Source organism: Balaenoptera acutorostrata, chromosome 3, assembly GCF_949987535.1.
Source record: "Balaenoptera acutorostrata chromosome 3, mBalAcu1.1, whole genome shotgun sequence".
NCBI classification, from domain to species: domain Eukaryota; kingdom Metazoa; phylum Chordata; class Mammalia; order Artiodactyla; family Balaenopteridae; genus Balaenoptera; species Balaenoptera acutorostrata.
The window spans coordinates 97,650,133-97,664,126 of NC_080066.1; the positions used below are offsets into that span (position 1 = coordinate 97,650,133).

The following is a 13,994-nucleotide window of genomic DNA, read 5'->3' on the forward strand; positions in this document are numbered from 1 at the left end:
TGAAGGCTTCCTGATGAGAGGGACTGGTGGTGGGTAGAGCTGGGCGTTGCTCTGATGGGTAGAGCTCAGTATAACTTTAATTCACTTGTCTGCTGATGGGTGGGCCTGAGTTCGCTCCCTGTTGGTTGTTTGGCCTGAGGCAACCCATCACTGGAGGCTCCAGGCTAATGGCGGATGCTGGGAGGGCTCACGCCAAGGAGTACTTTCCAGAACTGCTGCCAGTGTCCTTGTCCTCATGGTGAGCCACAGCTAACCCCTGCCTCTGCAGGAGACCCTCCAACACCAGCAAGTAGGTCTGGTTCAGTCTCCTATGGGGTCACTGCTCCTTTTCCTGGGTCCTGATGCACACACTACTTTGTGTGCCTTCAAGAATGGAGTCTCTCTTTGCCACAGTCCTATCGAAGTCCTGCAATCAAATCTCGCTAGCCTTCAAAGTCTGATTCTCTGGGAATTCCCCCTCCTGTTGCCGGAACCCCAGGTTGGGAAGCCTGACATAGGGCTCAGGACCTTCACTCCAGTGGGTGCACTTCTGTGGTTTAATTGTTCTCCAGTTTGTGAGTCACCCACCCAGCAGTTATGGGATTTGATTTTATTGTGATTGTGCCACTCCTACCATCTCATTGCAGCTTCTCCTTTGTCTTTGGATGTGGGGTATCTTTTTTGGTGACCTCCAGTGTCTTCCTTTCGATGATTGTTCTGCAGTTAGTTGTGGTTCTGGTGTTCTCAAAAGAGGGAGTGAGATTTGATATTTCTATACATTTCAAAATGGTCACCAGGATAAATCTAGTTGTCACCTGTCACCATGCAAAGATATTACATAGTTATGGACTATATTCCCCATGCTGTGCATTTCATACCCATGACTCATTTATTTTGAAACTGGAAGTTTGTACTCTTAAGCTCCCTCACCTAATAGGCAATTGCTATTAAAAATTACATAAATAACTTTCTAGAAACAATTTTATGCCTGGGAGTTTCCTGAATACTACCTGAAGTTACTACTTGAGGAGGAAATAAGTAAGATATTTTCCATTGAAGTGTATTTTTAAAAATCTAAGTAATGAAAACAACCATCAGAGCTACAAACTGTGTGCCACAGGGGTACATTTACCACATAATGGATCTTCACCCAGTATTCACTGACTGTGCAAAACTCTAGGCTTGGTCCTCTGGGAGATGTAAAGATTCAAGGTGCTTTAACTAACTTGCTGCCTCAAAGGGAAAAGAGAAATTTTTTAAAGTTATTTAATGCAAAGCAGTGTGTGGTAGAGCTAAATAAAAGCAGTAGGTACATGCAAAAGAAAAGTTATGATGGTAAGAATGTGTATTTGTCTAGGATGTTAGTTTTTATAGCACTTCCATATGATTATCTCATTGAATTCTCAAAATAACTGTGTAAATAAGCTAGATATTATTATCACTATTTTACAGGTAATGAACATGAGGTTTAAGTAGTTTCCCCAAAATGCAGTGGTAGTACTGAGTAACAAGTGGCAGAGTGGAGATTTAAACCCATTCTTAAAACACAATGCCTTGATATTTCCAAAGAAAGTCAACGCTCTCAGAGGAGTGTTAAGCTACTCATTATATGTGAGATTCCATCTTGATACAGAAAGACACAATTCAGTTTCTCATCTTGAGGCCCCAAAACTTCAAAAGTTGAATGCAGTCAAGAAACCAGTCAGCTATTAGGGACTCTGCACAGAAAAGCAGATGAAGTCCCCATCTAGGAGAAACAGCAGGAAGCTCTTTGAATGGTTAAACAGTGATCTCTGCAGAAGTATTGAGACTCAGGTAATACTGAATCAAACTCCAGGGTCTGAGGTGGGGCCCAGCTGGATGTCCCTTGAGGTCCTAACTGAACGGTTTCTGGCCTATTTCCTAGAAACTCCCTGTCAGGTCTGTGGAAGCTCGGTCATAAAGGCAGGGGAAGGTTATTTGAGACAGGGCCATTCTGATGCAGCTGAAAAGATCTCCTCTTCCCCAGCAGATAGCTGACCTCACAGGGAGTGTCAGGACTGCTGAGTCACTCACTGGGGGATCAGCTCAAATCGGGCTCCTATTGATGTGACTGCTCAGAATAAAGCTGTTCTGGTGCCTCAAGAATTTCAGATGTTTGTCAGCTGCATTCTTTACATCCAGCTCATAACCTACGCCTGTAGACGTCTTCTTGCTCCACTTAACCCTTTAAATCTCTAGTCATGGGCACACACTACCTTCTGCATTCTTCTCCCTTGAGAAGAGGAGTTTAAGCATATTTTCATCTAGTTCATGGTGTTATCTGTAAGAAGTGGTGTTATTTCACCTTGAATAGCTGGCCTTTTCTCTCAGTGGTGGAACTTCCTGTAGCAAAGAAGCAACAAGCCAAAGGAGAAGGACTTAAGAGAATCCATGGCTGTGCATTCTCCCTTCTTCTCTCCCTTCTTCTGTTCATCTCACTTTCCCTCATCATACCTCACAAGGCAGTTGTCCTTTTATCCAAAAACATGACCATGGTATGAGGGCTTTCTGCTAGGCGCATGTCGGCTAAGGACAGAGGGTAACTGGTACTGGCCTGTGTCTTATTGCCAAGCTGTGTAGATAGAACTCATTTCACCCGTCTCCAAAAGCCATTCCCTCACGCTCTATTAATGAATATGCTGGGCTGGAAAGCAACCAATTAAGTACTGATTAAATTGGATTGAGATTTAAATAGGTTATTAATGTCAAAGTAGAATTTCCCCACTAGTTGGGAAACTATTTTCATTTATAAGTTCTTAGTGAAGATCTTGCCTTTAACATCTGTTTATTGCCCCATAGGACTCATAGTATACAGTAAATACTTAGTAAGTACCCATTATAAATGAATGAATGAATGAATGATGAATGTAACTTTCCACACTTGGATCTGAATAAATTTATAGACATAGAATAAAGATTTACCTTGATGGTGGAATTCATTAAAAGTACTGGCATATTAAGTCAATTCTTAGAATATATAAATGTTTACTGTATATATATATATATATATATATATATATATATATATATATATATATATATATATACACACACACACACACACACACATACACACTATATATAAAACATTGTAATAGGTGCTATGGGGACCTCAAAGATGAATCAGACCCCAAACTTACTGTAAAGAGAGTTAGATACAAATAACAGATTAAAATGGGAAGATGATAGATAATTTAAGGAATCAGTGAAGGTTCTCCTGCAGAAATTCGATGTATCTTCTTATGTTCCCAAGCTTTGGGGTTCCTGTACCATCACAGGCAGCAGCGTCTAGATGGTTCATTATTCCTTTCCTCCTTCAGTCACAGAAGCCTCTATGTTTATATGGACTATTATCCTCCTCAGAGGAACTGTTCCTGCTATGTCTCACACACTGCCTCACCATTTGCCTGAAAAGTTGTTCTTAATCTCTCATTAAATGATATCTATTTTTTTGAGTGAACTTCTTTCTCCCTTCAAGTGATATATTCTAGCTTCTACCTGTTCCCAGTTGAGGATAATGGATTTATTTTGCTCTTTCAGTTTCAATAAAAAATGTAAGCAAATTAAGGTCCATTATAGATCCTGTTAAACAGTGTGATATAAATCTGAGCTCTGCTAAGTTTTCTCTGCTACTATATCCCATGCTTTGTTAGCTTCCTGTCAATGTGATTAAGAAACCACACCAAATTAGCAGGAACACAGGTGTTTCTTTTGATGCAATGCCAATTAATTGTTGGCTAAATATTGTTAAATATCCTTAGGAAAACATTACCTCATGTGAGGAACAAATTTGTAACCGTTGTCATATTGAACACAGAATTCCAGAAGAGACTAGTCTTTGTTCTTCTTGACAAATTCTGACTAACTTGATCTTCATATCGTATCTTAAACAAAAGCTGTTTATCAATGTAGGTTATCACATCAGCTCACCACCTTCATGATATAAACCCATTCAGAACATCTGTTCAGAAAAATAGGTCGGGTGGTGTATTTTTACACTATCTACACACTATGGACCAGGGAGCTAAAAATTGGTACCACCAGGACTCAAACACCATGGTTTATAGATCTGGTTGCTCAATGGAGTATGAACAGCTGCATACATTAACTGTTCCTGTCATAATTATTAAGGGAATATATAACTTTGCTCTTTTTTAAAATGGCCTATATCATTTTATCCCTACAGTCATTTTATCTAAGAAGAGGAATGACCAGCAAGAATGTGAATATATTTAAATACTGCTTGTCAGAACAGCTTTCATCATTATATAAAGCTTCTATCCAGAGTCCATTCTCAATGTAGAATGTTATTATACTTACTTTTCCCTCTTTCTGTGATCCTTCTGCCTATTCCTAATTGGGTCTCCTATACCAGAACTATCTAGCAACCTGGGACACTGGAAAATCTATTAGATTGCTTGTCATCTTTAATCCCAAATATGCCAGAGCTTTCTCTTGTATTTGAAGGGATCTTTCAACTTTCTGTTAGTTTTTATTTCATTTTTGGCTTTTATCTTCTATTGAACCAAATTACTTTCACAGGAAGTTATTCATATAATATTTCAAATCCTATTATGTGTTTTTTCAGTTTACATTATTTTTCATTGTTTGGAGTGAGTGGAGTATACCCTAAAACTTACCTCTTTGATTTAAAATGATTCTAGAAAAAGGGTCAGTGATTTATAGTGTTGCCTTGTGTGTGGAATGGTGGTTGGAATTGAAATTGGATGCGGAAAGTTGAAGTGTGATATAGTGGAATTAAAAGACTAGAAAGATATGAGATGCTAGAGGAACAGGGTTGGGGAGAGAGGTGAGCTTTCCTATTATAATGGGGTGGAGTTGTTGGTGTGATGAATGGTATAATACTGCTACAACTCATGATTAGTGTCTGTTGACAAAGTGGTTTGAATTGTCCTTCACCCTCAATTGAACTGCAGAATTCCAGATTCAGGAGTAAACCTTTATAAATGGTAGGTCAACATCTATTACAGTGAACTTTGACATTCAGCCCAAAGAACTCTTGTTCTAGGCTTGTACCTCTGTCCCTAAGAGTGCCATTCTGGTCTTTAAACTTCCATTTAAAAAAGATATCAAATCATTGAATATAGGACCAAGTAGTTTGGGGAATTTTCTCACAGGGATTTTCTAAAAAGGCTCAACACATCATCAGACCCTTATATATGACTGAGCTGCTATATTTATAGGAGAAATCCTATAACCATGACTCTCAGTGACTTCAGAATTTATATTCATGATGCTCGATCTTGAAATCTCTCCACATCTGATTTCTATGACATACATTCTCCTCTACTTCAACTGTTATAAGCCTCACCTAAGGGCTCATCATCTCATGGAATCTCAACTCATAGCTTCCATCTTAATCTTTCCATACTCTCTCATTCCTGGTATAATTACACTTTCTGACCTCAAAATATATTGAGTACCTACTCTACAACAGGTACTGTTCTAAGCACTGTGGATATAGTGATGAATTTGGGACAGTGGACCTTTTCCTCGTGGAGCTCAGAGTTGAGTGTGAGTAGCAGACAAGTCAACAGGCTAATATGTCTCATTAAATGTTTCGATAGGGAAGCTCAGGGGTAGGAGAGCATAAGAAGGGCTTGTTGGTGTGGTAAGCAAGATAAGGCTTCCTAGAGGAGGTAATAGCTGAGCTAACACCAAAAGAGGAAAAAGGGTTAGGGTAACAGAATGGTTGGAGGTTGTTCTAGGCAGAGGATTTTTCAGTTTCAGATTCAGAGTCTAAAACTTCACCTCTCATCAATCAATATGTACTCACAAGGCCCCATGGTTCACATCACAGGTATCCCACAGCTTACAGTATAACACAGGATAAAAATAGTAAATATTGTTGCTCAGAGAGTAGTGGGAAACATTGCTCATCTTTTTCAGCTACTGCTGTTCAGAAACACAGGTTGGAATCTATTTGGAAACTGATCCAGTTGGCAATAACATTATAGATAGTGCAGTCTTAGCATACTCTTTCCTGTTTTGGGAAAATAATAATAATTATAATAACCAATACTTATTTCATGTTGAGAATTTAATATGTTTTCTTATTTTAGCTTCAGAACAACCCTATGTAATAGGTATTTTTATTATTGTTATTTTATAAATGAGAAAACTGAGGACCAGAGTTGTCAGTAGCTAATAAACGGCTAATACAGAAAGAAGTCAACATTCACAACCAGGCACCTGACTCGAGCCTGTACTCTCAACGGTTAGATTCTGTAGCAAAAAATAGTTGGGTGCGTTTTATCACTTGAAGATCTAAATAAAGATTTGTCATGTTCAGGGAAAACGCATACTCGTCCTTTAGTGATCAACTCAAATATTTCTTTTAATTCCCTCCTCACTGTAGCCAGTGAAAATTATTTAGTTTCTCTGCTTAGCGTGGTGTGTGGCATTTGCTGACTGAGTGGATAAATGAATGAATGTATTTCTATAACATTTAATATATATTTTTATCATAGCTGGCCTTATACTGAATTACGGTTTTAGTAGTATTTATACATTAATTCGCATGTTAGACTATGAATTTCTTGATAAAAGAGATCACTTTTAGTCATCTTTTTATGCTGTCACCAAGCACAAATTCTGGCAGATAGGTATTCAATAAATGTATTATAAATGAATGAGTCACTTAGAGAATAAATGAATGGATGGATGAATGAAAGGCTAGGATGCTAGAGACGAGTGCTAGAATGACACAAATTCCAACAGTGTCCGTGTGTACTTTTTTTTTTTTTTTTTTAATTTATTTATTTATTTATTTATGGCTGTGTTGGGTCTTCGTTTCTGTGCGAGGGCTTTCTCTAGTTGTGGCAAGCGGAGGCCACTCTTCATCGCGGTGCGCGGGCCTCTCACTATCGCGGCCTCTCTTGTTGCGGAGCACAGGCTCCAGACGCGCAGGCTCAGCAGTTGTGGCTCACGGGCCCAGTCGCTCTGCGGCATGTGGGATCTTCCCAGACCAGGGCACGAACCCGTGTCCCCTGCATTGGCAGGCAGACTCTCAACCACTGCGCCACCAGGGAAGCCCCGTGTGTACTTTTTTGTTTGCCTAAACATCCTCAGCCTATATCTCATTTTCTTGCCTATAGTAGCTATGAAAGAACAATTTAGTACTTCACAAGGATCCTATCGAGGCTACCTCCATCATGGGATACCTTCATCTCAATGTGTCATCTCTAAGGTTTCTGTACTAGGAAAAGAGAGAAAGGTTAGAACTCATCCCCACTTCTAAATAACTAAGCCCAAACTGACACCTGTCATTTTGGTTCACAGCTAGTCACATCACCCTATATAAATAAAAGGTGTCAATTTGGACCTAGATACCCATGTTATCGAAAGGTAAAAGTTGATGGTGGATCACTGGAACTGGAGAATACTTTGTGTGATTGAGATACATACCTTTGTTGGGATAAGGCATTGAAATTTGGTGACATTTGTTACTGCAGCATAACCTACCCTATTGGGACTAATACAGTATTCAGTCACTGTTAAATGAAAGAAGTGGTAACATCATTACCAATTAAGACCGGCCCTTACTGTCATCCTGAACATGGCATCAATTTTTGTTCCACATCAACTTGGTTAAAGTTCTGTGGCCTTTCAAAAACAGGCATGGTCAAGCCCTAACTCATTAGGGTCAGTGTCTACTAATGGGAAGGTTCTTCTGCTTAGTCTTCTGACCTGCGTAATTGCAAAACATGCAAATTGTTCTGTCTTCTCATTAGTTAAATTCCAAGGAGGATTTAAAAAATAAACAAAACAAAGCAGAACAAAATCTCCGTGGGGTTAAGTTGGGTTGCACCTTAATACTGGCCTGTTAGTTATTTATGCCTTGCAAAGAGTTAGAAAAAATAAGCCTGCCTACAGATAACCCATCTGCAAAATGAATATTAGGTTCACACAATCACATGTTGATCTGTTTCAGTTCCCACCAGCAGAGTCATTCATTCATTCATCAAAGATTTAGTGAGTACCTCCTCAGGACTACTAAAATAGCTGCAATGAGCAAGATTGATTGGAATTTTTGTTCATCCTCAGGTCTTCCTTGGATTTACAGGCCAATTTTAATTCAAGGCTACATGATTTATACAATCTGGGGATTACAGGCAAGGGGTAACTCTTACGGAAGACTTAGCATAATCGAGATGTTTGTCTTTCTCTTGTTTATATTCATGGCTGTTGTTTGAAGGTAGTTTGGAATGTGAGTTTTCTTATCAGAGATCTGATTTATTTGGATAGGTAGACTTGAGTTTTTCTAAAAGGTCAACGCTCTGTTTGTTTTTTAGGCATTAAACGAAATCACCCTGAGGGTCTCCCATTAACCCTCTGGCTGATGAAGTGTGGTAGTTCGGGTACATAATTCATTCTGAGGGCATAAATTAGTTGCAACCTGTTGGATGCTGCTTCTTTAGTAATAATGGACTTAAGTTCATCATCAATGTTCTTTTTTTGTTTGTTTGTTTTTTCCAATGGAAACTTCATGTATCTTGGTTATAACTATTGTTATTTTCAAACAGTGTAAAAACGGGGAGGGGCTTGCCTATTTCTGCCATTTCCACTTGAGTTTAACATGTTGGGATCTGATGCTCCTGACTAAGTCACAGCATATGACCCAGTAGGACCCTACTGCATGGGACCTTAGATGGTGGTAGGAGCTGGTCTGTAGTTCAGAGTTCCCCATTAAAGAGCTTAGGCAGTCAGGAAAACAAGGAAGAAGTATGTTTATTGCCTGTGTTGGGTAATCTAAAGCCTTGGGGTGACGTGAGTGAAAGCCAGACAACCTTTCTCTAAGTTCCTTTGAACGCGAGCTGGCAGCATGTAGAACAGGCAGCTTTCCATCATGGAATATCCATTAACCTTGTTTATCTCTGGAAAAACACTGCCCTGTTTCCACAGTCTGCTGCTTGTCAAAGAATAGAGCGAGAGATCATCTCTGGGATCAAGGAGAGAATGAGCTTTTCAGCTATTGTGAAAATATCGTCTTGAGGTGCTGATTCTTCCTCTTTGTTCTGAGATGGCCAGCGACATGCAGCAAAATATGATCACAACACAGGGGACTGATGCAGACAGGTCCTCCTCAGATTCTCCTTATGTCCTCCTTAGATTCATGGATCTCCTGTGGTTCACTGTAGAGAAAACAGAAGAAAACAAAAAATCTGAACAAATAAAAATAAAGTCCTTTTTATTTTCGAGAGAGCATTGGATTGGAATTGGAGTCCAGAGATAAAATGTTGCTTAAATTGTCCAAAACCCTTTGACCTTAGGCAGGGTTGTATTGAGGCCACAGTTTTTTCTTAATCTGTAAGCTCAATAAAATGATCATAATTAATGTTTTTTTAAATGTTTTGACCATGAACCATAGTCAGAAATACATTTAGATTGCCCCTTAGTAAACACACACATGCGTGCGCGCGCACTCACACACACACACACACACACACGAGTTTTATCAAACATTACTTACTATGTAAAATGCATTCTGATATTTTCTACTTTATTCTATCTTACTTTCAGAGACAATGTTTGTGACCCACTAAAATGATTTCACAACCTACTGATAGAGCTCAGTCTTCAGTTTGAAAAACAATCTAAGGTCTTAAAAAATGAATTATGATATATTAATGTTGTATTTTACTACCACTCAGAAAACAAATCCATTTATGCCAACCCCCATTCAAAACAACCACCACTGAGAAACAACTGCTCTATCTATACAAATTTTTAAAACCTAAGATAAAATTTAACTGATATTTTTTATGTTTTAAAAAAGTATCCATATATTTCAGGAAAAAATAGTGGAGTCCTGAGCTGTTGAGTAATATGAAAGGAGCAAAGGTTAACATGATTCACTGAGCAAAAATGCTTATTAAAGCATCTGGAACGTCATAATAGGAGGTACTTATGAAGACCCTGTCTGGAACAGTTCCCAAAATACAAAACTTATGTTTATCTCCATTAAAGGCAATGAGAGAATTGATACACACTTTCACTACATCTTTTCTAAGAAAAAAATAAGGTACCTGTTCATTCCCTGTGTATATGAGCAGCATTTGCAAGGAGAAACCTTCATATTGTCTAATAATAAGGAAATAGACATTCCAAGCATTAAAGCCAACTTCATCAAGAATGCACTCTTGTTTCCCAGATAACTTATATCCTCTTTAGTACATATTTGCTTCACTAGGAAATCTGAGTTTATCATTGGATAGTAGATTGGTTTTTTTATTCCACAAATGTTGTTGTGGTTTTATGTGGCCCAAATTGAGGGTACAGTGATAAATAAGACAGGTGAATTTTCTGCCTCATTGAATTTACACTTCTATGAAAACTCAGCAGGTATTCATATCTTTTCAATGAGATGAGATACTACGGCATTTTCCTACACACGTAGACAAGACTGCTAAAGAACCATGTACAACTGAATGCCTAGTGAATAAGGCTCAGGAGTGATCACTTGAAGGAATGAAATACATGTGTATACAAATCTGAATATTTTGTGTATTAGTGTTAAAAATTTGATTTGCTTCAGTTAAAAGCAGATCAGCCTTGAGGAGTGATGCAGGATGAGACTGGTAAGGTGTGAAGAACTACAGTGAGATCTGATAGAGGACCTTTAGGGAAAGTAGATAACTTGGAATTTTATACAGAAGACAAGCAATAGGCAGCCAGTCTAAGCCCAGGGTTAATAACTTGGGTTTCCATGGAGAGAGTTCATGAACTTGAAAAGGAAAAAAATTGCATATTTACTTTCACTTCTTACTGAAATTTGACATTTCTTTCATTTTTGAAGGTGGACAACATATCACATCAGAATTATCATTTCCTGTCACGTTGTCACCAATAGATGTCACAGATATTTACAATTTCTATTACTTACAGTGGCTAGAGATACCTTGAAATATTGTTTTTGCTGCTCAATGCACTGAAATTATAATACTTACTGGTTCACTACTAGATTTTGTTATTTAATATGCTAAAAAAGATTCATATTCATTGTATTTCAGATTTGTTTTTCAACACTTTTTGAGAAGTGTGTTTCAGTATGATTCGTTTACTTTGTAATCCTCTGTTTTACGTTAGGCCTGTAAAGACATTATTTTGAGAAATGTCCACAGATTTTCCAGACTGACAAAGGGGTTCATGTCACAAAAAGGGTTAAGATCTCTTGTTCTAAGCAAAAGAGTGCAAACTCAAATGCCTGCAAGGATTGCCTGGAAAAAGAGAGTTGGGTTGGCAGACTAATACAACAGTCTAGATGGAAAAAAGATTTGCTGGAAAGTTCATGGGAGCCCAATAACTAACACTCCTGTGATTTACCCAAATTTGAATCCAACCGAAAAGAAGACAAAGGAATAGGCAAGATGGAGTCCAGAGTATCACCTTTTAACTTAACAAACCAAATATCAGAGAATGTGCTATATTTCCTGGTGGCCACAACGCCGGGGCCTCCATTCAAGGTTTACAAAGGGAAGAAGCCCCCTGGAATCCTGGAGCACAGGACCAGCTTACAACAGCTGGCCACAGCCAACTTTCCAGCCATGACCGCAGACACCGAATCCTGCCTGGGCTTAAACCACCTCACCCAGCAGGGCTGGTTTGGGCAGGTCTCCACCTGTCGGGAGGAGAGTTTGCCCCAGAAGGCCTTGAAATGGGTCAGAACAATGCATTAATTAAATTAACTCGAAGACCAAAAATGTACTCCCTATTTTCTTTCCCTTCCCAAGTTCTGTCCTACTACAACTGTCTAGTATAACCTCTCAGAGGTTCTGCAATAAAATCAAAGAGAAATGCAGAAAGAAAGTCTCTTAATAAAAGGCCAGCAATGTGGAGATGCCCTAAATTTGAATACAATTTCTCCCATTGTAATTCTCTCAGAAAAATTAAAATCCAGACACTAATCCCTTCACAAGTTTAAGTCTAAAGATGACAAAGCCCAAAGGAATTATAGTCTGAAATTAGGTTCTATTGCTCTTATGAATTAAGTCCAAAGTAAGTAATTCTCTTCTCTTTAAGTGTCGGGTTGAGGTGTTTCCACAGCCTTGGCAGAGGAAGGGGATCTGCCAGTGTTTGCAGCCCAGGCTTTCTCTCACTGGGGTTAGTGTGGTTCTTGCAAAAAGTATACTGTTCAATGCCAGGTTGCTCATAGATTTAATGGTTAAAAGTTTCAAAAATATATTTTCAGTGGTGAGCCATACCCACCACATTTAGAAGAGAAGCCAAACCTCAACCCCCTAAAGCAATCATCCCAGAAAAAATGACATTCCCAGAATGTGGGGCTTAGTATGTTTTCAAAGACCATGATCCAAAATGCAATTTCCATGTGGATGTGTGCTGGCGTGGTAGACAGGATAATAAATGGTCCCCTGAAGATGTCCACGACCTAGTCCATGGAACATGTGATATAACTTTACATGGCAAAAAGGACTTTGCAGATTCAATTAAGAATTTTGAAATGAGGAGATTATCCTGGATTATCTAGGTGGGCCCAATATAATCACAAGGGCCCTTATAAGAGGGAGACAAGAGTGTGAGAGCCAGAGATTTGGAGATGCTGTGCTGCTGTCTTTAAGGATGGAGGAAGGGGCCATGAGCCCAGGAATACAGGTGGCCTCTAGAAGCTGGAAAAGGTAAGGAAGTGAATTTTCTCCTAGAGCCTCCGGAAGGAACACAGCCCTGCCAACACCTTGATTTTAGCCCAGTGAGTCCCATTTTTGGATTTCTGGCCCCCAGAACTGTAACAAAATAAATTTATGTTGTGTTAGCTCACTAAGTGTGTTGCAGCAGTGAAAGGAAACCAACACGGGTTGTTAAAAACTTAGATTCTGGTGCAAAACCAGCCTGCTTTCAGATCCTAGCTTGGCCATTTACTCAGTGTGTGGCCTTGAGTCCTACCAGCATATGCTGGGGGTCCTGAATCATCAGCACGTGTGTGTTAAGGCCAAGACTTCACCGTGGGATTGCCCGTGCCCACTAAAGTCCAGGCCTTTCTAGGCCCCATGCAGGTGGTAGCCGATGAGGTCATTCCCACACATGTGCCTTGGCACATTGGTGAGGCCCAGTTGTCCTGGTAATTCTCCTGAGAATTGTGTCTTTGCTGAGGGCCAAGCAACTTTCCTTTTGGCTGTTACAATACATAAATAAACAAAGAGCCACATATGAAAAACAGTCCATATAAAGCAACCATAGGATAAGTTGCAATCATCTATCAGAGTTGAAATATCATGTGTGGCCTAAAGCTTATGCTCCCTTTTCCATGTCACGGAATTTAAAAAATTCCAAGTGCAACAAGCAACCTTGTGAGCCAATAAAAGCCTCTACAACCCAAAGATCTCTCCCATACATAAAAATCCAAAGCCCAATGCCCCTCAAGATCTTTTAACATATTTATTTTATTCCCCAACATTCCAGCCATTTGTTTAATTTCTCGGTGTTCCCAATGAATGCACCAAATGTTGGGGTATGCTAGGGAAAACTCTTTTTCTCTGCCCGAATTCAAACACAGTTGAGAAATAAGACAAGAGAGTAAGGCAAAATAGACTAAAACATCATCTTTATGACCGATGAAGCTGACACTGGAGGGTGTGGTTTATGTGTACTGTCAAAGGAAGAGTGAGTGGAAGTATGGAAACAGTCCAGAAGTGCAATGATAAGGCACATATTCTCCACATGGAAAGAAGTATCAGCAGCTGGGAAAGATTTCCCCATTGATGCAGATAAAGCCTGGCTTAGATTGACATGGTAAAGAAGACTCAATTCAGGCAATAAGGTACATTTGTTGTTCAGGTTAATTGAGTGCAATGGTGATAGTACACAGGCCATTTTGAAATGCACAAGGGCCCAACTCATGGACTGCCAGTCTCTCTGAAATCCACTTGTTGGATCCACTGAAAATCTTCTCTGTGTTGGGAAAAAAGATTTGCAATTCCAGTCAAATGATGATTAGTCTTTACTACTCTATGAAAAAC

The 13,994-nt window shown here is 39.2% G+C and overlaps 1 long non-coding RNA gene across 1 annotated transcript in view; it reads left to right on the forward strand.

Moving 5' to 3' along the window:
* The window catches only part of LOC130707665 (uncharacterized), a 513,593-nt gene that overhangs the window by 204,953 nt on the left and 294,646 nt on the right, over positions 1-13,994 (forward strand). The window lies entirely within an intron of this gene.